General features: G+C 54.1%; 1 protein-coding gene across 12 annotated transcripts in view; it reads right to left on the reverse strand.

The window, feature by feature from the left end:
* FAM214B (family with sequence similarity 214 member B) overlaps positions 1-11,144 on the reverse strand; it is a 40,423-nt gene extending 29,279 nt beyond the window's left edge. For 7 of the 12 annotated variants that reach the window (XM_042804586.1, XM_042804589.1, XM_042804590.1 and 4 more), the window contains exons 1-2: positions 11,035-11,144; positions 5,469-5,564 (exon numbers count right to left, since the gene is read on the reverse strand). The gene's annotated coding sequence lies outside the window, so the exon portion shown is untranslated. Of the gene's footprint in view, positions 1-5,468; positions 5,565-5,750; positions 7,798-7,863; positions 8,056-9,904; positions 10,046-11,034 lie in introns of those variants that run through there. The other 5 variants (XM_042804591.1, XM_042804593.1, XM_032988064.2 and 2 more) reach the window with 5 other exon arrangements.
* Between the last annotated feature and the right edge of the window lie 13,074 nt (positions 11,145-24,218).

Raw genomic sequence — 24,218 nt, forward strand, 5'->3', positions numbered from 1 at the left:
AAAGTGACTGGAACTGTAGCACTGGACAGTCTACACAGATCTTATAATCACCCTAAATAGGAGAGGGACACTATGGCAGATTGGGAATGGTTTTCAGGGGAACTTCTGAGGCTTTGTACCCTGGTTCAGAGCTGGATGGAGGCATCACAGCTCAGGCAAAGATCATAACATTTGTGGGGGGCCATTTGGGCAGGTCACAGACAGGCATCCTTTCCCTTCCACTTTTGCCCAAACATCCTAGTCCCAGACAAACTGCAGCCACAGGCACTACAGCAGTGTGTGCCACCTCACAGCAGCCCCACACCTCTGACCTCAGAGCACCGTTGAAGGTGGGGCAGGCTCCTTCCTCTCTCATTCTGGGCTAGGCAGAGAGCTGTGGGCAGAGTGTTGTAGCTCACTGTGAGCACTGACCTTTGAGAGCTGTAATGAGAGAGGTTTAGAGCTCTCACATCCATCCATGTTGAGACAGGCAAGCCGTGCTTGCTGCCAGCCAGTCCCTTCCCCCTGGCTCACATCCAGGGCTTTAGGCACATCATGGATGACAGGTCAGGTCTCAGTCACACTCATATTGTGGCCAGGCTGGAGCCACCCTCCTGACCCATTCTCACTGCACAGCAAGCAGCACAATGCTCCCTGCTTCTTTCAGCAACAGGAGCCAGCTCTCTACCAGCATCTGGCAAGGGGTCTGCCCAAAGGCAGCTTCAGAAATGGTTAACCTCTCCAGAGGATGGTCTCAGGCCATATCAGAAGACTCACTAGAGTGTCTGCTCTCCATCAGACTATAGATACCCCAGAGCAAGGCAAACTGGCTGTGCGAGCTGGACAGCAAGGTACGGGGCCAGGCATACTGGGGAGATGCTGGCATGGCTGGAGCCACTTCCACTGATTAACTGAGGATAAGCAAGGGCAGCAGAATGACTTACTTTCCTCTGTGGTACAAGAAGGCTCAGGAGACTGGTTTCTTTCTGGATGGGCCTGCTCTGCAACTGAAGGCTTCAAATAGAACAGGTCTGCAAACAGGAGCTGCCTGTTTGTTCCCCACTGAGGGGCAAAAGAGGGGAGAAGATGGACAAAACAACCCCAGACACCCACCCTGTGGCCGTTGCCCGAAGACAGCGGCTCTGGGTGCCAGACTGTCAGGCAGGAGCCCAGTGGTGCTGAGCCCACGTCACGGCTGGGACGGAGCTGCATGGAGGACTCTGGCAGGTTGCACAGTTGTCCCGGCTGCTCCTCCGCCGTGTGCTGCGGAAAGCACAGTGCAGCGATGCTGCCAGCAGTGAGTTGCCATAGCAATCCCCCCAAGCATGGCCCCCCCTGCCTCCCTCCTTTGTCTCTGCTCCCCCAAGCCTTGCTGTCCCCTCCCTGCTGCCCCACAACACCCAAAGGCCTCAGCATGCTCCCAAAGGGCTGTTCATCACCCCGAGGAAGAAGAGGGGCCAGAGGTGGAAGCCCACCCCAGCAAGCCATCATCTCCACTTGCTTCATGAGCAAGGCGCCTACTCCGGAGCCGGGTGCATCACACCCCACTGTGCTCAGCCCCGAGGCGTGACACAGAGCAGCCAGACGTGGGGTGTAGAGGGTCCTCTAGCTGCGCTTCCCATTGTGCTGGCACTGCCACGCAGCTCCTGTCCAGCCCAGCCCAGCACAACATGGCTGCCGGCAGGTCAGAAAGCCCCGTGAGCTCTTTCCACCTCGTGGCAGCACCAGGTTTGATGGAAACAAGGGTCCCCAACACTCCTAAGTCTGCTTTCCAGTGCCAGCCCATTTCCACTTCATGCAAGTCTGTTCTGCTGCACCGAACCTCGCTGCGGCTTGAACCAGAAATAGGATCCTGCTTCACTTCCTGTCCTAAAAACTGTTGTCTACCATTGCTACGTGCCACTAAATAATTACCCAAGCCAGCATGTAAGCAGAGTTCCTCTCCCTTTCACCTCTCCCACACAGGCACAAGATGCAAGGGGAAGACAAAGGACCCTGCTGAACCACAGTCAGGTGTGATACCTGCCAATACCCTTCAGTGAATGGTTTCAGTGACTTAACAGAATGGATAAAAAAGAACTTCTAAAAGTTCTGCTTCCCTTCCCATTCTGTCCTTCCCCAGACATAGTAGGGCCCAGCACAACCAGTTACATCATTTGAGGGTTATAGCAGAAGCTAGCGAAACCTTGGTCCTCATCCAGAATGAGTCATGGAGCTCAGGAGACCATGCAACTTCCTTCTGATACCATCAACTATGTCTTAGGCTAAAAATAAAGATGGGCCAAAACTGCAGAGCCACATCTTGCCTCAACATGAAACAGCAAAGCTCAGCCCTAAGCTCAACACTGCTGAAAAATCATCTGAAAAGGTGGAAACCAAAAAGTGCAGAGAGGCCAGAAGTCTTGTGTGTACAAAGAAGGGAGAGACCAGGAGGCCTCACCCTGTGCTGCGCTGGAGGATGGGGGTGGCAGATGCCAAGCAGTCACCCAGCTGTACAGAGAGGGCCAGAGCTGGGCTCTCACCTCACTCAGCTGTGGGCTCTGGAGTATTTCCACACACAGAGGCTTCATGGAAGGGTGTTTTCTGCACCACTTGCGCCCACCCAAGACAAAAGGAACTGACTGCTTGCAAACAGGAAGGATGCTGCATTTTTGGCAGGAGGAGTCTGGAAAGCCACAGCCTGCTTCTGTCGTGGTTTCAGCTGGGATAGAGTTAATTTTCTCCCCAGTAGCTAGTACAGTGCTGTGTCTTGAATTTAGTATGAGAATAATGTTGATAAACTGATGTTTTAGTTGTTGCTAAGTAGTGCTTATCCCAAGTTAAGGGCTTTTCAGTTTCCCATGCTCTGCCAGTGAAGAGGTGCACAAGAAACTGGGAAGGACTACAGCCAGGACAGCTGATCTGAACTAGCCAAAGGGATATTCTATACCATAGGACTCAGTAAATAAATGGGGAAGGGTTGGCCAGGGTGACCAATCACCTCTCGGGGACTGGCTGGGCATCAGTCAGCAGGTTGTGAGCAATTGCACTGTGCATCACTTGCCTTTTCTTGGGTTTTCTTTCCCTCTTTTTGTTATCTCCATTTTCATTGCAATTATAATCACTATTATTATATATTAACTATTAAACTGTTCTTTTCTAAATCCATGAGTTTTACCTTTTTTCAGATTCTCCTCTGCATCTCACTGGGGGGGAGTGAGCAAGAGGCTGCACGGTGCTTAGTTGCCAGTTGGGGTTAAACCACAACACTTTCTACCGCACAATGCATGGGCCCACAAAACAAGGTCCAAAGGGTGCTTGGTGCTAGGGCTAAAAAAAAAAGTGTCACATATACATCTGATACAGCTTAGACACTTTAGGTAAGTGAGGAATTCAAAGTTCCTCCTAACCCCTGGGACACTATGCTCTAGCAAAACCTTCGCACATGAGGATACAGGACTCTCACATAGCTCTTAGCAGGGAGTTGCAGGATCGAACACAAATAGGAGCTCAGAGGGACACCGGCAATGTTCAGAGACCTAAAATTAGCCTCAGCAGATGATCCTCTGCTCCATTCTTGGGAGCAGTGAGAACCGAACAAGGATCCAGCTGTCCCAACACTCCTATGAACAGGATCTTTAAATGCCCGACCTACTTGCAGCAGAGATGGTAGGGCAAAGAGAGGATTCCTCACATAACTCCAGTACCAATACTCACGAGGAACCTGGGGCCCCCTCTCTGAAGGGGGGGTAGCATTTCCTTGGGGTTTCAAGCTGAAAGAAGACCTACTCTTAAATCAGCTGGTCAGACCAAGGGGGAATGGCAACCCACACATTCTAAGAGCAGGCTGAAGGATGTTAGGCTGACCACTTTCTGTTGAAGCTGTAACTTCCACTTTATTCAGTCTTTGAGTTTGCCAGCAAAGCATTCCTTCCCATTCCCAACAGAGGCTCTGCAAGTCTATCCAAGGTTCTGCAAGCTGTACCAGCTTCCACTTTACTGCAAGCTCCACTAAACTGAACTACCATGGTTAACTCAGCCCAAATATAAGTTCACTGATATCACTTGGGTTAGGTGATATCCAAACCAGAGAGAAGAGGCTCATGGTATGACCAAGTAATGGGAGAAGCTGCAGCATTACACATATGTGGGAGATTTGCTGTCCCTGGAGGTATCAAGCTCTTTGGTCAATAGCTGGGGTGGAAGAAAAGTGGATCCAACAAGATGAGCCTTGTGTTAAAATGCCTCTTGCCAAAAGGTGGGGGAGCTCTGAGAGGATGATGTGAGCTTGGTGGACTGGGATCTGCAAGCAGCTCCAGCAGAACCAAGGCCAAGCCCTTCCTCTGGTCTTAGCGATATAATGTGTCTGTTTTCCATCACTAAGGGAGATCTAAGGTCCCAGCATGGAGCAGGTATATTAGTGATTGCAATAACTGAGCTGGATAAAGGGACTGCTCTGCTGCTACCATGCTGTATAGTTGTGAGTCCGCAGCACACAGCACTGGTATAAGTGAAAGACATCTTACCTCCTTCCTTTTAACTTCCCAGGTAAATCTAGCCCTGCCTCACTGTCTGTGGGTACAGCATCAAGCTGAAGGATGAGATGGCCCGAGGCCCAGTCTCCAGCTGTCTCTGGACTGGCCCCAAACTTCCCTGGCAGACACTTCAGAGGAAGAGCCACGCAGCCTGGGCAGCCACGTGTCCTAAACAGGAACTTCCCCATAGAACCTCTCCTGGCCAAATCGTACCTGAGCTCTGGGGTGAGAAAAGGGCTCTGCCTGCCCCCCACCCCCCAGAGGCAGAGTGCTGATGAGGGCTCCCTTCCCAGTGAGGACACGGTGTGCAGGTGGGACAGCACTGCTGGATCCCAGGCAGGCATGCAAGCATCCAAGCACAGGAATGGGATGGGAAGGTGGCTGACAGGGACCAGGCTTGGTTACCTCGGAGCAGCGAGGGCCTGACCTTCAGATTTCTTGAGAGCGGCAATACAAAGACTACCAGACCTCCTGAAACACTTCATTGTCACTCTAAGCCTCATACACCATGGCCAAAGGCCTCCTCAAGCTACAAAATCCTGGGAAAATGCAGGCAGAGATCAACTGGTTCTGACAGAAAGCCGGATCACGTCTGCCACGAGCTCTGGGTGAGGTCTCAGCTCTGTTTGTTCAGGTGAAGGACAGCAAGCAGCAGAGACCAGCAGCTGGGAAACGCTCCCATTCAACACTGCTGGTATGCAGAAGGACAAGTGCAGCAAGCAGCACAGACTGTAAGGTCCCAAGGGCTTAAAACAGTCTGCCCTTGAGCTCCCAACAACTGTGTGCAGGGTTCAGTGGTCTTAACAGTACCGGTCGCACACATCCAGGCTCCCTTTGACACACTGACAACCAGGTGGGAGGCAGGAGCACCTAGCAAGCCTGAGCTGTGGGAGCACCTCACTGGGTGACATCTACTCTACAGAGCCATGCCTAGGGACGAAGGGGAGGCCTGGTGACAACTGAGCGGGTGCTAACCTTGTTGTAGGGTTGAAGCAGACAGGAAAGGAGCTCTCAGCTGTCAGCACACGCAGCGTGGTCTTGAGGTTGCTTGTTCCAGCTGCCTTGAGTCACCTGGAAAGACAAGTGCACAGACACATGTTCAGATCAGCTAGGAAACGGCCTGCCCACACAAGAAGACCTACTGAACACGGGGTGGGCAGTAATTGCTCATCCAAGCCAAGCGAGTTAGTGGCTTACGCACAGAAGCGAGAGACCCCGAGCACCCCAGCACCTCCAAGATCCTGCTGTATCTTTTACCAGTGCTGAGGCTGCCCCTCCAGCTGCAGCGCTGACTCCCTCCCAGGGTTCCAGTTATCACCCCAGCTCCCTACGTGACGCCGGGTGCCTGCACGGTTGGTTCCTCAGAGAGGGCTGCTAAGGTCGCTGCCACCGTCCTCCTATCCAAGATTCCAGTGGTAAATAAAGGCCTTCCTGTGCCCTTGGCTTTGTTCTCTACCCGTGCAGCTGTATGTTGCTCCACCACACAGGCTTTGCTGGTACTCGAGTGGATGCAGTGGCATATGGTTTACCTGCAAGAACAGGCTCTGGCTGTGTCCCCACAGGCCACCTACTAAACCACCCCGCAGGGACACGGAACCGGGGCAGGGAGGGCCAAATCCACTGCTGGAGAGACACTGCTCTCAACAGCCCAAACAGACCAAGCCAAATCCAATGCCGCAGCGTTTCCCAGGATACAGCAAAGGGGGAAAACGACAACTTAATAGAAATCTCCGAGAGGCCTGCCAACGCCATCACAAAGACATTAAGACTCCTCCCCAGGATCCCAGTGCTGTAATTACAGACTACTGGAGATCACACTGTGTGGGGACTGCTAGGTCCTCGTGCCCAGCAGGTCCTAAAAACCAGGACGGTTATCAGCCTCCCAAAACCCAGGTCTGATATTGCCCTGGCCACAGGCACAATGAGCAAAAGCTGCTTAGGGGCAGTCCCTCCCTGCTCACCACCCTGCAGTACCACGAGCAGCACAACCCAGCTCCGACCACAGCTATAGCACCAGTGAGCAGAGCACTGCGGGCAGCCACACTGGTGGTCCCCCAGAAACACAGCCGTTACACTAGGATGCAGGGAGGCACTGCCACACTAGCTTACTGGTGCACTGGCCCTTAAAACAGTCATGAGGGCACCCGGAAAGTTTGTGTTTAATGTCACCTGCACCTACACAGCTAGCAGGTCAACCTGCACCGGTGTTCCAGGAGACGCCTAACCTGGAAGCTGTACCAGCTAGTCACCAAGGCTATGTTTTTGGAGAGCTTACAAGCAAAAGATGACCCAGTAAGTGTAGCATGTGTATATGTAAATACACATACATTTGGAACCCTGCACCAGTTTCCTGGCTCTACCACACTATCTTTCAGAGAAGGCCCAAAAGGCTCTAAGCCCGAGCAGTGGCATGAATTGCTTTGGATATGGCTGAAGCACTGCCACCCACATACTGCTGGAGCACAGGAAGCAATGGCAATGTATCTGACAGGGATGGGTTGAAAACACTGCTCAGGAAGAATGCAATTACCTCAAATAGGCTGAGGCCAAGAGATCTGAATTATCACCTTGACCTTGACTCTTGCGTAAAGGGCTTTGCATTGTCTTTCACTTCCAACAAGACAAATCACGGAGTCGACATCAGCCCTGGCCCAGGACATGGATTCGTTACTGAAAAGCACTTCCAGCTGAATCACTAACTGTACTTTTTGCAGCACACAGGACTCATTTGAAGGCTTCCTATCCAAGTATTGTTCTACCATCAGGCTGCTTAGCTGGGGGGGTGTACCGGCCACAACACAGGCAAGTATGACTGCAAACCACCAGCCAGTCCTGAAAAGGCTCTCTGAAATGCAGAGCATGTGAGCTCAGCTGCTCTTCATTCAGGATTCGCTACCAGCTGAAGACACCAACAGAAACAGGGGGAAAACATGTTAATTGGCAGCTGGGCATTCATGAGGCCAAGCAAGGGAGGCTACAAAAGAGAGGAGCAAAGGCAAATGGAGGATAAAGATTTGCAAAGACACTTCCCAGTCAAACAAAATAATTTTTAAAGCAAACCTCAAACTTTGTGAGACCAAGTTCTCTAGAGGTTACATTCACCTGGCTCACTTGCTTGTGAGGAAAAGCAAAATGGAAAAACAAAGGAAGAGAGGAGGGAGTGGGGCTGCCAGGCGCTGCAGACAGGAGGAAGGATCAGAAACATGCAATGGTGGTACCAGGATGCAGGAACCTACACAACCCGCTGGAGAAAGGGTGTCCCTGGGAGTGATGCAAGGTGGAGAGGCATCAAGCAAAACCCTCTCACAGAAGAGTCTCACTGCCAGTAACCCACAACACCCCCCCCTCCACAAGCCACCTGTTAACTTACAAAAGGCTCCCTTGTGGAGTTCTCCAGTGTTGCCCTTCACACCTGTCCTGATTCAAACCTGACTCATTAATTCCTCCATCCATGGAAGCCTCCGATAATTTGATTACAGCTCCAGTGACAGTGTGCTGAGGACACCCCTTTTTTTTAACGAATGCAGCTTCACTTTCTCCTTTCACATCTGTGGTCGCATACCTATGAACAACACATTTTCTCATTCTGCATCCAGGAAGTGTCCTGGCCCCCAGGCGCTGTGTATTTCCACACAGCACACAGTGGTGCCTACCAAATCTAGAAGGGGACAAGCGTGGGCAGGCCCAGAGCAGCAAAGGCAGGTAAGGGGCTCAGGAAGAGTCAAGAGTCATTGACTTTCAAGAGTCAGAACAGTAACTATCCCCTCGAACCACCCTCAGACCCAGAAGCAGTGGGGAAGGCTGGAGTGTCCCTGTCCTCTGCCACTCAGCACAGCTGTGCAGAAACAGGCCAGGGCAAGCAGCTGGTAGCAGACACCAAGGAGAAAGACCAGTGACACAGATGTGCTTCCCTGCCCTCAGAGGTCCCTCGAAACCAGGGAGGGAATTTCCTTTCCTCCTTCTGCTCTGCATGCTCAGAAGACCTGAAACTGGTAAGGAAACAAGGAGTGGGAAAGCTCTGAACCAAAGCAGAGGGAGGGTGTAAGTCCTGGGGGCTTCATCTGCCTTGGAGGAAGCTTCCAGAAGCAAAGCAGCAATCCTACCAGTAAAATTAAAATGGTCACTGTTAAAATGTTATTTCCTAAAGTCCATTTCTGAAGAGGGCAGACGCAAAGGCCAGACCACCAAGAGCTTCTCTGCCCAGCTTGCCGCAAAGGCAGGGGAGCCCCTCAGCAAGTTGCGCCTCGAATAGCAGGGTCCCCAAAGTCAGGGCAGGGTGACCCCACCAGCTCTCCTTTCAGCGGTGGGTAAGAAACCTCTCACGGGGGGAGGAACAGAAAGAACTCAAGTGGCAGAGCTGAAATGGCCCCAGCAAGCCCAGCTCTCCAAGGACCACAGCTCTACGGCTGGGGCAACAGGAGAGCTCTGCTGTCCCCACACATCCTGGCCACCCCAAGCGTTACGGCCCCACGAAAAGTCAGCAGGAACCCTGCCAAACTACAGGAGCAGCTGCTCCAGATAAGGCAAAGGCACGTGCTGTCTCCTCTGCAAGAGACACCATGGCGGCGGTGTCCCACTGATCCAAACCTGTACAAATCTCCCTGCCCACCCAGCTCCCAGCGCTGCCCTCGGCACCCCCAGAGCTGCCGGGAGGCTTCAGGGATGCCCAGGTGCCTACCAGGGCCCCGCCGCTCGCTCGACCCGCACGACGTGAGTTGCTGCTGACGAGGCTTTAAAGGATGACTTAATTCTCACGGTCTTTCCAAAGCAGAGCCCAGCCAAAAGTAACTGTAAGTGTCACATTGGGAGTTTTCTCCCATTTCACCTGCCAGACCTTATGCACCTTCTGCACTTGTTACCAAGTGTGCTGAGACTCTCCTTTGTGTCAGGGTTTGATCCTGCTACACCCTCCACAAGGTCCCAACTTCCCCTCTTTGCTGAGGCTAACAGACGCAGTTAGGGGCAGAGGACGGGTCCATAAGCAGATCTTTGTTTGCGTGATGCTTTTTAAAAAGACACTGAGTGGATGCGACTTTTAAAATACCCGAAGACACGGCACGGCATTCCTCTACCATACACTTCCCGCAGCAGCTGCAAACTCCACGCTCCTTCCTTAAAAAAATAAAAGTCTGGAAATCCCAGATATAAGTCGACAACTCTCATACGCACCACCCGATGGATCATGTTCACGGGTGGGTTGCTAGCAAGCCCACCAGCCCAGCTCCCATCAGGTGGTCCTCCCCTCTGTCTCCCCTAAGGCACAGCAGCCTTCTAAACACATCTGGGGCTGCCAAGAGGACGCTGTGCACCGCCTGCGTGATTTTTGTAGAAACAGGGCGCCTCGGCCACAGCGTAATGCTTGAAAACCTCACCAGGTCTGCTGCTGATGATTTCGGGTGGGTAAAACGTACCCCACGATGGGTCCTTCCGCCTGTGGCGGCTGTCACCAGAGGGCAGCAGGCCTCCCGCCGCGGATGCTGGGGTTCACATCCGCTCCAGCGCTGTTTTTTTGCAGACCCACGCTGAAGGCTGCGATTTACCCACGGCGCAGGTGTCGGTCGCGATGAGCCGCCAAGCCCTCCCCCCCCCCCCCCCGCCTCGGTGGGCTGCGTGTCCGGGGCCACGGGGCGGCCCCACCGTCACGGGTCCCCTCGGACACGGGCCGTCCCGGGGGACGAGAACAGGCGGCGAGTCCCAGCCGGGGCTCGGTTTGAGCTGATGCCCGGGAGGAAGAGGAGGAGGAGGCGGCCCCGTCCCGTCGGGCAGAGCCGCGGACAGGCTGTCCCTGACTACGGCACAACTGTGGGGACGTGGCCTCGGTGGGAGAGCCCGGGGCGGGTGCGGGGGGAGCACATCCTCCCTGAGCTGCCGGGAGCCTTGGCGTGATGGGGGGGGGGGACTGACACCCAGGATGGGGGGGGACCCCACAGAGCGTGTGTGTGTGTCCATCCAACCCCACCTCTGCCAGACCTTCCCATCACAGCCCCCCCCCCCCCCCCCAGCCACCGACCCCGCCGGCAGACGGGGCACAGCGTCTCTACCACTGCCCCCCCCCCCCCCCCCCTTCCAAAAAAAAACCACTCTGCGGTCATGCCACCACCCCTCGCAGGCTGTGTGGGGGTGAGGGGGGGGGTGTGTGTGTATGCCCCCGTTCTGGCACCTCCTGCTACAGCGTCCCCCCGGTCTCATTGCCCACCCCCCCGGCCGGTCACAACACTCCCAGCTACATCCCTCCCCCCCCCCCCCCCATTTCACAGCCCCCCCATTTCGCAGCCCTCCCCACTCCGGTCACACACACCACCCACTGCAACCCCCCCCCCCCCCCCTTCCCCTCAGCGCTCACTCCCCCTCCCCTCTCCGATCAGGACCCCCCCAGTCCCATTCTCCCCCCCCCCCCCGAATCTTCTGGAACCGGGACGGGGCGCATTAACCCCTCCCACGCCGGACAGGCGGCCCGCCGTCCCGCCCAGCCGGTGCGCGGCTCTGCCCCGTGTGTCTCCCCCCTCCTTCCCCGGCCGTGCCCGTCGCGGCCCCGCCGGACCCGCCAGCGCCAGCACCGCCTCCGCCTTGTCGTCGTCGTCCTCCGCCTCCTCTTCCTCCGCCGCCGCGGCCCCGAGAGCTGCGCGGCTCCGTCCGCTCCTTCCGGGTTGCCGGCGGGGACACGCCCCCGCCAGGCCCGCCTCCCCCGCGCTGATTGGTGCGATGGGCGGGGCGCGGCGCGGGGGGGGGCGTGCGGCGGGGCGGTGCGGCCAATGGGGCGGGCGGAGGGATGATGACGCGCCGCTCCGGGGTTCCGCCCCCTCCACGTGCGGGTGTGTGATGACAGCGGGGAAGGGGGCGGTCCCAGGCGAGGCAGCTCCTCATTGGTCGCCGGCGGCGGGGGCGGGGCCTGACTCAGCTCTGGGGCCGGGGGTTGCCATGGCCCTCACCCTTCCCCTCCGACCCCAGATCGCCCACGGCCCCGCGAGGCGTGACGTGTCCCGGCCCCACGGGCATTCCGCAGCTCCCACGAGCGCGGCGTGTCCCCCCCAACTGACCCGGCACCCCCCCCCTCCGCCCCATGGCCACAGCCCCCCCCCGGCACATCCCACACCCACCCCCCCCGCAGACCCCACGGGCGCGGCGTGTCACACCCAACCGGCACGGTACATCCAAGCCCCGCAGACACCCTCCTCCCCACAGCCTCGCACGTGCAGCGTGTCCCAGCCCCACAGACACGGGCCTCCCCCACCGCGGCCCCATGGGCATGGCCTTCCCTAGGTAGGACTCCCAGCATGTCCTCCACCCCACGAGCATATCCCGAGTGGGACCACCCCACTACCCCGCAGGTGGTGCCAGTGCCCCATAGGCAGCCAGGCTGTGGGTGCAGGACCCACGGGGGCAGCTGCCCCCAGGAAATGGCTGCTCGGAAATATTTCAGCACCCAGCAGCCGTGGGGCAACCGGGGCTCCGCCACCCACCAGTGGGGACACGGGCAGGACCCCATTACCCCAAGGGGCAGCAGCCCGGAGCTCACCAGCCTGACCGCGGGCTGTTCGAATCAGGGAAGAGTCGCCTTGACTTCAGCAATTTTGGGTGAAGCTCGGCAAAGAGCAGCTCCCCAGCCGACTCACCTCGCTCTTCAGCGAGCCGCAGCTGCAACGCCACTCTAAAAATAGCAGGGACCGGTACCGTCAAATGATAAATATAACCAAGATCTCGTCTTCTGACGGTGCTAGTGTGCAGCAAGCTGGATGCGGACCGGGAGCACCCTGGCTGCTGAGCCCCCATGCCCCCCTTGCCTTGCTGCCGGACCGGAGACATTATTTTCAGAGGTGCTGTCATGGACAAAACCGTGCCAGGTGCTCTCTGGGAATAGCCGTGTTCAGGGGGGCGGCAGGATGGCTGGCCCTTCCACAACCCTGCCCTACACGTGCTTTTCTGCATGCAGAAATGGCAGCTATATGTGCTGCTGCGTGGCCGTGGAGCAGCTGCCAACACAGGACCTCATCTCCTCCTGGGGCCTCAGTTTGTTATTGTACAAGGTTTCTCACTAAATATCCCCTGGCTGTCCCCAGATTCACGTTGTGGGTCACTAAGGGGTATTTAATGTATGTAGCATTTTAATTTCTGAGCGTGATGGCAGGAACACACAACCCTCTGGTGCTCCTGGTTGTTTAGGAGCTGCTCCTTCAAACTGCACGTACAGGTGCCAGTTTCAAGGAGGAAGAACTCAGTTCCCCTGCGCCCCTGCTCGTTTCTCACAGCATGAGTTTCCTACCCACTTCCAGGGCAATATTCAGCTTTTCTGTCCTTTTGGCCTTGTGTGTCAGCTCTGCTGAGCTGGTGAGAAGCAGTGGTGTCCAACTGGGAGAGGAGCAGAGGCCGTGGAAAACAGCGACGGGCTGAAAATGGCTCAGTCCCCATTGCACAGCCACTTCCACAGGCTGTGTTTTCCAGCTTAAACTGGCTGAAATGAGTTTAGGGTCAACAAATGGTTAATGAATGGGAACTGAACTGGAACAACTTCAGTCACAGCTGAACCCGCTGTGGAGCTGAATCCAAAAGATTTGCTGGTTCAGCTCCTCGGCTGTGGGGAAATATGGGCTCCTTTGTCCTTGACAAGAATAATACATTTCTGTTTATTGTGTAGGCAGCAAAGGATTAATAATATCCCAAGTTATTTACCTCCTGCTTTTGAGTGCTGAGGGTTTGCAAGTGATGTCCCTGCTGAGCACACTGTCCCTTAGCAACCTCTCCTGATTTTTAAAACACGGCCTCGCTCCAGAAACAGGATTAAGGAGCAGGACGTAAAAGCTCCTTTTAACAGGCCGGGTGGGGTGAGGGTGCCCCAGCTCCTCCCGGGCACAGGGCAGAACCTCGACCATGGCCATTTGATGGGGAACAGTAACGTGGTCAGAAGACGGCGGTGGTTCAGAGAGCGTCTGGAGAAAATCCAGAGGCTTGGAGGGGATAGAGATGGGGGAAAAGTTACAGCACAGGCTGTACTGCTGCCTTGTAGAGGGACAGCCCACCCAGGGCTTGCCAGGAGTGGGGTTCATCCACGCCTTGCGCACCTTGGGGACCCACAAAGGGCTTCACAAGGGTTGGCGAAGGCCAGCAGGGAGGTTTAAACACATTAGGCAGGGCTCTGCACCGTGGCTGGCCGCCTTCCAGAGGCTCGCCTGCCGGGAGAGCTGGGAGGAGGGTGTTTCCCCAGGAAGATGAGGTGTCCCGGGCAGCACGGGGGTGGAACGACGTCCTTCCGTGATGAGCTCTGCTGCCCGCGGGGTTTCCCTTTGAAGGGTGCTCTGGTGAGGTGACTGCCTGCCGGTGAGTTCATCGCTGGGTTAGCTCCCTCCCGGAGCTGCCAGTGCTGACCTGACCGGCCGGGGGCCGCTCAGCCTGTTTGCCAGGCTGGCTGCTCCCGCCCGGGAGGCTGTTGGGTGCTGAGCTCCAGCAAGACGAGGAGCTGACACCAAAGAGGCTCCTGCCGCGGTTTTAATTTGAGTTAATAGTCTTCATCACAGAAGGGTGACGTCTCCATGCACGCGCTCGTTTTGTTGGTGTGGGCAGGTTTCGCAATCACAGAAGCACCTTCAGAAAGTACGCAGATCATCTCCCAAAGCTGATGGGGCAAGATGTGCCTCCATAGGGGTGATGCTACTCCTGCATCGCCCGCATGCTGCCCGCGCCGGCAGGCCAGGCCATGCTATGCACACCCAATCCAAGTCCACACAGGTAAAGCAATAAAGGACCAGAGTACAGAAATGAGCCCAGAATGATCTGGAGCCCTGCCAGGGAGAGATTGCAGGGAATTTTAAAAGGCCCTTGGAGGAAGCTGGTGGGATTCAGCTGTCACATTGTTCAGGGGCCCCTGGCGAGCTGGGCTGGGCTGGTAGGGTGTGGAGCAGCATTGGGGCTGTACCTGGTGCCCCATGGTGACTCATGTGCTCAGTCCCAGCTGGCAAAGGAGATGAAGAAAGCCCAAGGGGTAGGTGTGTGAGAGGAGCATTGGGCGTCACTTCCCCTCTTAATGGCATGCCACGCAGGCATCTCTTCATCAGGCTGCTGCAAAAGGGCTTTGGCTTTTCTCCCTCTTGCAGTCTTGGCCCTCTGCGTGCTGCAGAGAGACCTTGGCTCCTGCAGCATTGCCTCCCAGGGTTTTCATAGTTAACATCCTCCCCGTGGTTAGCAATGGAGGAGAGTGAGACCAAACCCTGCCTCCTACCCCACGGCTGTCTCAAGGAGGGGAGTCACTCCCGTGCCCCACAGTGCCATGCTGGAGCCGGGGGACGTCCCCAAGGGAGCGTGAGCCGGTCTTGCAGGACCTTTCCCCTGCTGGAACCTGTTCCCAGCAACGTGCTTGGTTTACCCGTTCGACCGAAACAGCTGTAAAACTGGAGATATGAATCAGGCTCGGAGAGTTTCCTGCAGGAGGGGCCCTCTGACTCTCGGGGGTAGGGGTGGCGTTCCATCCCAGCACTGCAGGAATGACATGGCTCGGAGCAGGGCTCGCAGTCACAACGTGCCCACCAATGTTTTGTCCCAAACTGGGGCTGTCTGCTGGGATTCAGGCCGCTGATGGGAAAGGCAGAGGGTGACAGCACTGCTGAGAAAAGATGGATCTGATATCGCTTTAACAAACAACAGTGGTAGGGTCAGGCTGGGCTGCTGCCTTCCTCCCAAACCCCACACGACCCTCATAGCTCCAGTGTTGCCTCTCTCCCATGAGCTGTCCCCCCAGCACCTTGCAAAGGAGGGCAGTGCTGTGACCACCCCATGGGCACCAAGGAGCAAAGGGGTCTTCCAGGTTACACATCTGGATGCAGGTCATCAATTCAGTGCTTTAGGCACCACATTTCACTGCTGCTTTGTGTCTGAGATGCACGTGGGACTTCCCAGAGCTAAGAAGGGGTCTTGGCTGTGGGTAACAGTCAAGAGGTCCATTCTGGAGCTGCTGGCAGGTGGTATAACGAGGGGTGAGGGCTGCAGGTTGTAGCTCGGCAGGCTGAGGATGCTTGTCAGGAAGAGCTTTTGCAAGGGAGATGCGCAGCCCCGGGTAGGCACCCAGAAGAGGGATCTCCAGGCCTGGGGGTTTGTATTACAAAGTCACAGCAGATCTCATATGTTGGTTACATCCTGCTCTGAGCAGGAGGTCAGGCTGGGGATGTTCTTGCCTGTCCCTGCCAGCAGTACTCAGAGGGTGCCCAACTGCCACCCTATACCCAGTGCTGGAACAACACTTGGGCATGGTATGTGCGTGCTCAGCACCAGGGAAATAATTCCCACTCCCTGCTCGCCACTGGGCACGCAAACTTCCCCCTGCTGTCACTTCACCCCTTGGTGTCAGACATCACCCCATCCAATTAGACTTCATTTAATGGCCTTCTGCCCTGACCCGCAGCTGGGGAGTTGGGGAATGGGCTGCAGGTCTAGGATGGCAGCAGGGATGGGCTCCAAAGATGGTGCCACTGGTCTGGGTGGGCTGCAGAGAGAGATGTGCTCTGTCCCAGCATTGGATGCGGGAAGTGGGGGGGGTCCCTTCCTCGTTCTCCCATGCATAAACTTCTCCTGCTGCAGCTTCCCTGCCAAAGTGTTTCCTTTCCTTGGTGCCTGCCTTGAAAAAAAAAAAAAAAAAAAAAGGGAGGAACTGATAAACTTTGTTTACCCACCCAGATAGCACTGGCCTGAAGCAGCTGGCTGGTGTGGGCTGTGCTGGGGCTGCTGCGTGCCAGGGCTACCCGGAGCCTTGCAGTGACGTCTCAGCCTTGCTGCTGCCCCCCCGGCCGCACTGGCAGCCTTTGCTGATGCCAGATGTGCTGACCCAGGGCTGGTAAAGGAAGGCAAAGGTCCCCTTGGCGTCATCTTGGAGGGGTGGTGAAGGCTGGGGCCACCTTCAGCAGCCTTCCACCAACACAGGCTGCCCCAGGGCCCAAGTCTGCCCTCTCGCTGTGGGTATCCACCTGCACCTAATCTTTGGCATTTCTCCCTGGCCACGCTCAGTCTTTGGGGCTGAGCCTTTCTAATGAGCTCTGCAACTTGGAGCATTCACAGGGATCCAGCACCTGATGAAGCGCCACCACCCTGGGGTGCTGCACCCGGATGCACACCCTCTTCCAGCACCCAGGCATTTCCCCAAGGACACGGCTACTGAATGGCAGGGATGAGCTTTGCACAGATATGGGATTTTTGAACCTCGGGTTGTAGGTGAAGACAGCTCCAGGGCTGTGCTGCATGGCGGGACAGCAAAGTCCCTTCCCTGCTGCTTGCTTCCAGGGAAGTGCTGAGCAATGGGGAGTTTCATCTGGAAACTGAGGTCTGGGGTTGGGGTATGTCCTCATTTCCATCACCGAAAATTTAGGGTGATGGAAAATCCCTTCCCAAGCCTGGCTGGGTCAGCGAATGCTGCCTGTTGGCACAAGGTGGCAGCCCAGCCCAGTTTATTTTCAGAAGGGCAGTGACCAGCACCTTTCGGGGTGGAGCTGGGCCCTGCCACGACCTGCCAGCGTGGTTCCTGTCCCCGCAGACCTGGGGTGTGTATCCTCTGCAAGGTGCTGCCCTCGCCCTGCCTTGGGTCAGCATTACATGAGGGACAAGCCCTGCTGCAGCAGACAGCCCCACCAGGCACAGGGAGCAGCGGGGATGCCACCACCTTGGGTCAGTTGGCCAAACTGTCCATGGTGGCACAAAGCAGAGCCTGTCCCCTGCCGGCACTGGGAAAGCCTTTCAGAGTGTGACCACTGCGAGCACACACCCAGCAGGTTGGTGCAGGACGCAGGCAAATGCCTGTCCCATACCAGATCTGACATGTTCCCGGAGGAAGGCTGCAAGGGCAGCCGGGCAGCAGCCAGGGGGTTGCACCCGTATCACCCACCTTCTGGGAGGAGGGCCCCTCGGCACTAAGCTCTCTCTGCTCAGATGCATGGCAGTGAGGTGCCCCCAAGGCATGGGGCAGCCCTACTTGCAGGCACCCATGGGTTGCACCTTGGCTGTCCTGGCTGTGCTGCACCTTCCCTCTGCGAGGGGATCTGGAGACAAGGGACATGTGGGTAGGCTCTAGCGAGGGCTCAGGGTGAGGCCACACCAAGTACATGGTTGCTACTGTGACTTTCTTTCAGGGTCCTTCTGAGAAAGGAGCAATGCAGGAATGAGGGAAATGAGCCAGCGTAGGAATAGGGAATGATGGGGTCTTATCTTCCCTTGTGGAGGGCTGGGGTCTGCAATAACCAGCCCAAGGTGGGGGTGTTAGGATGCATTTAAAGCGTCCACAGTCTTCTCATCCTGATGTGGCCATGTGCCTCCAGCAAAGGGATGGAGAGAGATGTTTCTACAAAGTCATGATGCTGTGAGGACTCCAGTTCTTTGGCAACAGGTCTCACTTTTTTGGGTTCACCATACTCCCATGTATTGTTTCCCTCTGCGTGTTGTGGGTTGGTAGCTGGTTTGTGTCTGAGATTTCCTGTGGATATGTTCAATGAGACAGCCAAGAGGAGGCATGACAGGCTCTCATTTCTTATCTCCATCCATCCATGCATGCTCTGCAGTGTGTTTTTGTAAGAACAAGGAGAGGTACAAAGCTCCTGCCATGGGATAATTCAGTGGGTCTTCCTGATGGTGCTTGGATCAGGCTTGGGGTTTACCTTTGTCCCCTGAGCAGCCAAAGCTGCTGTGTGTGCCTGTGTTGCTGGACTAGCTCCATCTTGATGTGCTGCCTTTCCCATCTTCTGTTTGCTCACCTGTAACAGGGACATATGAGAATGCTGCCGATATGATAACCTTGTTTGAGGTCTGCACCAGCTAGAATTTTCTTTGGATTTATAGTTGAATCTCATGCCAGACCTGTTTACCCCCTTGTTGTTACCACAACCTGAGCCTTAACTACCCAAGACTGGGAGCTGGGCAACCCCTACCTTTCCTGTCATTGAAGGGCCCTGCTTTCCAAACACTGTACCTTTGTCTTAAAACCAATTTTTTGGGGTAGGGGCTGCTCCCAGCTTCTGTAGGTACCTCTGGCAGAAAGATGCCTCACTGAACAGTTGATCTTCCCCTCTGTGCATCTTAAGCACATCTGCATCTGCATCTATAGAGGAAACCAGGTTGGAAGGAGCCAATGGAGCAGAAGAATAGATCTAATGGGTGGGCTGTGCTAGCTGCCAGCATTAACAGGCAGGGCTGGGCAGCACAAGCAAGCTGCTGCACTGCCACTGTGTCTGTCAGCATCCAGAAAAACTATGTCTGAACACCCACCTGTGTACAACTGCCCACTGTGATCAGGTGTGCAAACATGCCCAGGACTGCAGCATAGGCATGTCTGTGCTTGGGAGGCAGCAGGTAGCAGAGAGGACAAACCTTCCTGCCCTAAAACACGGCTGCTCACAGCCTGTCACCTCTGCCTGCACCAAGCTGGGACCCTCCCTAAGGTGTCATTGTGCTGCTTACGGGCAGCATGGGAGCTGCCAGCTCTGGCTGTGCCACCAGTTTGCTGGCCAGAGAAATAGCCACTGTGGCTGTTTTTTCTGCTTTAGCTTCTCCCACGCAAGGCGATGTTTGGAAACAAGCTGCTCTCGCTGGGTCCCTTCAGCTCCCAGTGTCCGGCTCTGACCCCCATGCCTGTCCTTCATTTCAGTGAATGCATTCAATCCCTCTCCAGGCTCTTGGGAGGATTGAGAATTAAATTATGCAAAAATCCCTGCCAGCTGCCTGTGTGGGGCTCCCTGGATGGGTCTCATGGGCTCAGCACAGGCGGGTGTGCAATCAAACAAGGTCAGAGCCACAGGGAATGCAGGAGTCTCAGCCCCCAGCTCTGATCACCATAGCTGCCCTCATCCCAGGGAAGCATCTGCCAGAGTGCAGATCCCCAGCACCGTGCTGGAGAGGCGTGAAGGTGACTGGGAACTGAGCAAAGCCTTCTTGCCTGTGGGCTTTGCACTACACTGGTGAAGGATGCCACAGCAGCGCCAGCAGTGAGACCAATGGATGGGAAGTGATTTTGAGCTCTCTGCAGCAATTTCCAGTCCAGAGGACTTGCCTCCATGTCTTTCACACTTAGATCTGTAAAAAAAAAAAAAAAAAAAAAAAAGCCCCACTAACAAAGCTGGTTTGATTTTAGTTCAGAGGGGAAAAAAATACACCCCAAATGTGACCTAGTGCTGATAAATGTCACCTGCTGATGCACCTTATGCCATTAAGTGAGTCCTTTGTTCACCATATCCATGCTGTGGAGGCAAAGGGCACAAGCAGGGTAGCTTTCATCAGCAAAGCTCTCCGGTGTAAAAGCCCAGGGGCCAAGTCAGGGAGAGATCACAGCTATCTCACTCCAGGTGCAGGTGGCTGTACTACAGTGGGAGACACTTGGCTCCTTTTGGGGTACCTGTCCCCAGGTTGTGCTATCTGAACATGTTCCACAGGGACAAGCTATTTCCAGAAGCTGGCTTCTCGCCCCAACAGGGCCGGCTCTGGAGTTTCATCTCCACCAGTTGCAGCTGGAATAAACACAGGGGAGCATGGAGGTGCGTGTATGTCTCATAAAGTGCTGCTCTGCAGCCTCACATCCTACTTTGCTGCCAAATGGGTGAGGGAAGGAAAGAGGATAAGGTTCATGAACTAAAGTTGCAGCCCTTTCCTCCTCCATTACTAATCCCCATTCGGATTTAATCAGATGAAGAGTGTATTTCGTCCTTGTGGCCTGAGTTATTGCAGCAATAACCTGGTCTAGAGAGGCTGTACTTCAGTGGCTGTTGTGGAAGCTCGCAATAAAAAGACAAACCTGTCTCTGAGAGGTTGCAAACTGAAACAGAGCAGTAGGTAGGGACAATACCAAGGGGCAACAGGGAAAACCAAAGTCAGCCAACACTGCACAGATCTGAGCATGCTAGTTGAGCTAGCCAGTCATCTCACATTTTGGGAGTGTTGCAAGATGAGTGTGGAGGGATGCTGAAAATATAAGAGATGAGGACAAGCAGACAATGGAGAATTGGGAGAGCTGGGTGACAAATGCAGGAGATTCATGTGGTTTCTCTTTAGGACTGTGGGCTGGGAACTGTGTGGACTCTGGCACACAGTTCAGAATAGCTCTGGTGAGAGCTTTGATGAGACTTCTTCCTGCAAGGGAATTGGGAAAGATCAGAGGTGTACTGCTGAAAGGCTCTGCAGGACCTTGGTGTGGAGAGGGACCTGTTTTGAGGATGACATATTGGTTATGGCCTGAAAAACTGGTAGGATAATGACTTTGTACCCCATGATGGAAGGACCTGATGAAATGTGAAGAGCTTTGTTCTGGTCATGTTGAACTTGAAGTCATGGGATGCATCTGTGTGGAGAAAATTTCCGCAGATTGAGGTTCATTTTGGACAAAGAAAGCTAGGTCTGGGACAGAAAGGTAGATTTGTGAGTCCCCAGAATGGAGCTGTATGAGCTGGTGACCATATTCAGAGATAAAGCATTACATTAATCTCATGTGACATTTCTCTTCCTCTGATCTAAGGTCCTCAGGCTCCCCTTACAGTCAGTGGAGAAAAATAGGTACTTTGGGGGCATCTAACTTACTTTGAATATGTATTTGAGGGTGAAGGGAACTGTTACTAAGAAGTGTAACCATGGATTGTAAAGAGGGACACAGAGGGAAGACTCAGAGACAGGCATCCATGCTGTTGGACAGCTGCATTTTCCCAGCTAAGTCCTGACCCAGAGGGAATCCCACAGAAAGCCCAGGGGGATGCCTGCTCCAAAGGACACTTGAGGGAATGACCAGTGAGGACACATGACACAGAATATGAAGGAAAATGGGTCTCCCAGAGAAAAACATGGTCAATAACCCAGTGGTGACAAATCAGTGAGGACAAAGCATCTGCTCACCCTCTCACCTGCATCAGGACAGCAGCAAGACTAAGAAGGGGCTAGAAAACATCCTCAGGACCTTTGAAGGGGTGCAGAGCAGTTGTACAGGCTCGCACAAATTCATTGTCAGGAAAAGCAACCCACCCTGCTTTTGCTTCATGGTCAAAGCACTGGGCACATCCCACCTCCATGAAACAGCTAAAGTTGCCTAGGTGGCCATATGAACACACAAAAATGTAGAAATGATGAGGCTGAGAGCATTCAGCACTGATGGCCTTGGAGGAAGGTACAAGGTTGAGTTTTGAGAATCCCCTGCATGCAAAGGGAAAGTTTCTTTGTCTCAGTTTGCTTCTGCGAGAGAGCTGCCGGCTCCCAGCTGTGCTGCCTACTTGGCTCTGGGCTGAAGACTGGGCGTGGATCACAACTCCCTTTTCCCTGCTGTTGGAAAGGGCTCATTGTTTCGATGATGGTCCAAAACACACCTAAATGGCTAGCAGAACTCTGCTTTTCTTTCCAGTAAGCTGAGACAGATGCCAGCTCCTCCATCCCCGCATGCAGATGTGATTAGGACTAAACTTAGTACCTAAGGAGCATTCATGTTGCCTTCACAGCATCTTGCAGTTAGAGATTTGGGTCTGCAGAAGCTCACTCTGTCAGCACTAAATTGTTGAGACCACAGGGAGAAACTTTCCCTAAGTAACACCAAAACTGGGCAGTTTTCTGGTAAATCCTCAGATTTCAAGCAACTATGAAGAAACACATTAGGTTTGACCTGCAAGGCTCCTTGGTACTTCCAGCCTCTGCACCAAAACCTCCAGATCCTGCAGGGAAACATGCACTTTATTGCTGCTGGATGCTGTCTTAGCAGATCTTTGCACACAAAAGCCAGACTTGGGCTGCTTGATAGTTTCATGGGAGACCTCTAGAGAAACTTGACTGCCTTATGGGAAGGTAAATTCAGAAAGGGATGCTTTTCTTCTACATCTGTGTTGCTTCTATAGGGGATCCTGGTACCAGAATATCTGTTTTTTTTTGCATTCAAGGTTGCCATGGATCCCGTGGGCTGTAATCAGCCTGAGGAACTGGGCTTTTCCCTGTGGATGTGTTAGTCAAGGCTTGGCTTTAAGGAGCTTCTGAATGCGGAAGACACACCAGTGTCACCAGATGGGAACAGGAGGTGACAGCTGGCTGGATGAGAGCTGCAGACTAGAGGGGAATTTCTGGGTAGGGGAAGAGGCAGATGATGGATACAAGATCCTGTGATAGAAGCAAAAATCTCTTTACCCAGTATCTTTGTGAGCCATCAGCATTTTTGTATGTACACAAATATTCCATAAAAGATAAATGGCTAGCAGTTTTGGATCAAAATCCAGGCCAAAATTATGCTATCTGCTTCAAATTTCCTGCATTTTAGATGCTTTTTCTAGATTCATGCAGCTGCCAGTATTGAACATTTTTCCAAGCAGAATTTTCGGTGTTAATGTGTCTAGCTCTGAACATGAAAGCAAACAGCATCTGGAAGCAAACTACTTGTAAGGAGTGCCATTAAGAATTTCAATCTGCAAACCACAAAATGATCCCTAGCACATGTAAATGATTCTGCCAATCTGTTTCTTTCCTACCCACTAAGCATAACAATGACACTGGGTTCATTTTCCCAGTTGGGGTTCTTATTGCTCACACCTCTGCTCTATGAGCAGGCTCGAATCAGCATCTCCCCAAATGACAGGAGAACCTCTGACTACCACAGGCATTATCCAAGCCACCCAGGCAATACCCATCCTACAGGCAGGCCGTGTACAGTGGAGCCATTCCCCAACCTCTACCACCATTTAGTCTCCCACTGGCAAGGGAGACAGCCTTGCTAATGACTAGAAAACCTGAAAGCATCAAATAATTTAGAGCCAGACTCCCTAGGGAAGAGGAATGGCTTATGCAAGCAGTTACATAATCATGGTCTAATTACCCAACTGGAATTTGGCCAGGATGTTTGGGACTGAGAGCAGTATCCTGAGGAAAGTGTTGCAGGGTCTCTGGTAAGTGCATACACTTGGGATCTTGGCTTTATACACTTAGCAGAAAGTGTAAAGGAGCAGAAAGCACACCTGGTACTGCCCAAAAATGCTCTGGGTAAGCAAATGACATTGCAGGTAGGTTGCTTCTTCATGGCTTCTTATTTATAGAAATTTGACAGCCACCTCTGACTCCTGGCAGGGTGGTTTCTGGTCCAGATTGTAGGCCCCAACTTAACCTTCTCCTGGGCATCCCTGTGGTGATCCTATCAGTTCTTATTGATGGATGTCACTACAGGCTGTGTGGTTTCAGTGCTCAAGTGTCAGAAACTACACAACTGAGGGCAGGGGATAGCATCTCAGCAGACCAGGAAAGTTCATTTCCCATGCATGATGGGAGGCTAGACTGGGGCTGCTCTCCAGCACCTCCTACACCACCCTGCTTTCCACTGCTGCACCTGGCCTGATCTCAGTGAGATTACTCTGTTACTGCCTTTTTCTCCAGGATTGAGTTGCTTCTGTGTCTCTTTTCTCAGTAAGAAACACCAGCTACTTGCTTAAGACAAGAGCTGGCAAACTTGTGCCATCATCAAGCATGAATTAAAGGCATTGCCTGAAGCCATGCTCTGGTTGTAGGCTCTGAGAGATGCTTCATCTAAGCCTTTCTCAGGCAGATGGGAAGAGGTGAGAATGAAGAGAAGCAAGGAGGGAAATTACAGCCTTGGGATAAATGCAGGCACTGTTCAGGGTGGAGATGCAGGCTGGTGGTGTTGGCAGCCCCTTCTCTTTGCCTCTGGGTGGGTTTGGACGAGTCACCTAGGTGTGGTGAGGGATGGCTGTTGTATCATGGTGTATTGCAAAGGGTACCAGGCATTACAGCAAAGCTCAGGGCTGT

The sequence above is a fragment of the Tyto alba genome, unplaced genomic scaffold (genome assembly GCF_018691265.1).
Source record: "Tyto alba isolate M040663 unplaced genomic scaffold, T.alba_DEE_v4.0 Super-Scaffold_42, whole genome shotgun sequence".
Taxonomy (NCBI): Eukaryota; Metazoa; Chordata; class Aves; order Strigiformes; family Tytonidae; genus Tyto; species Tyto alba.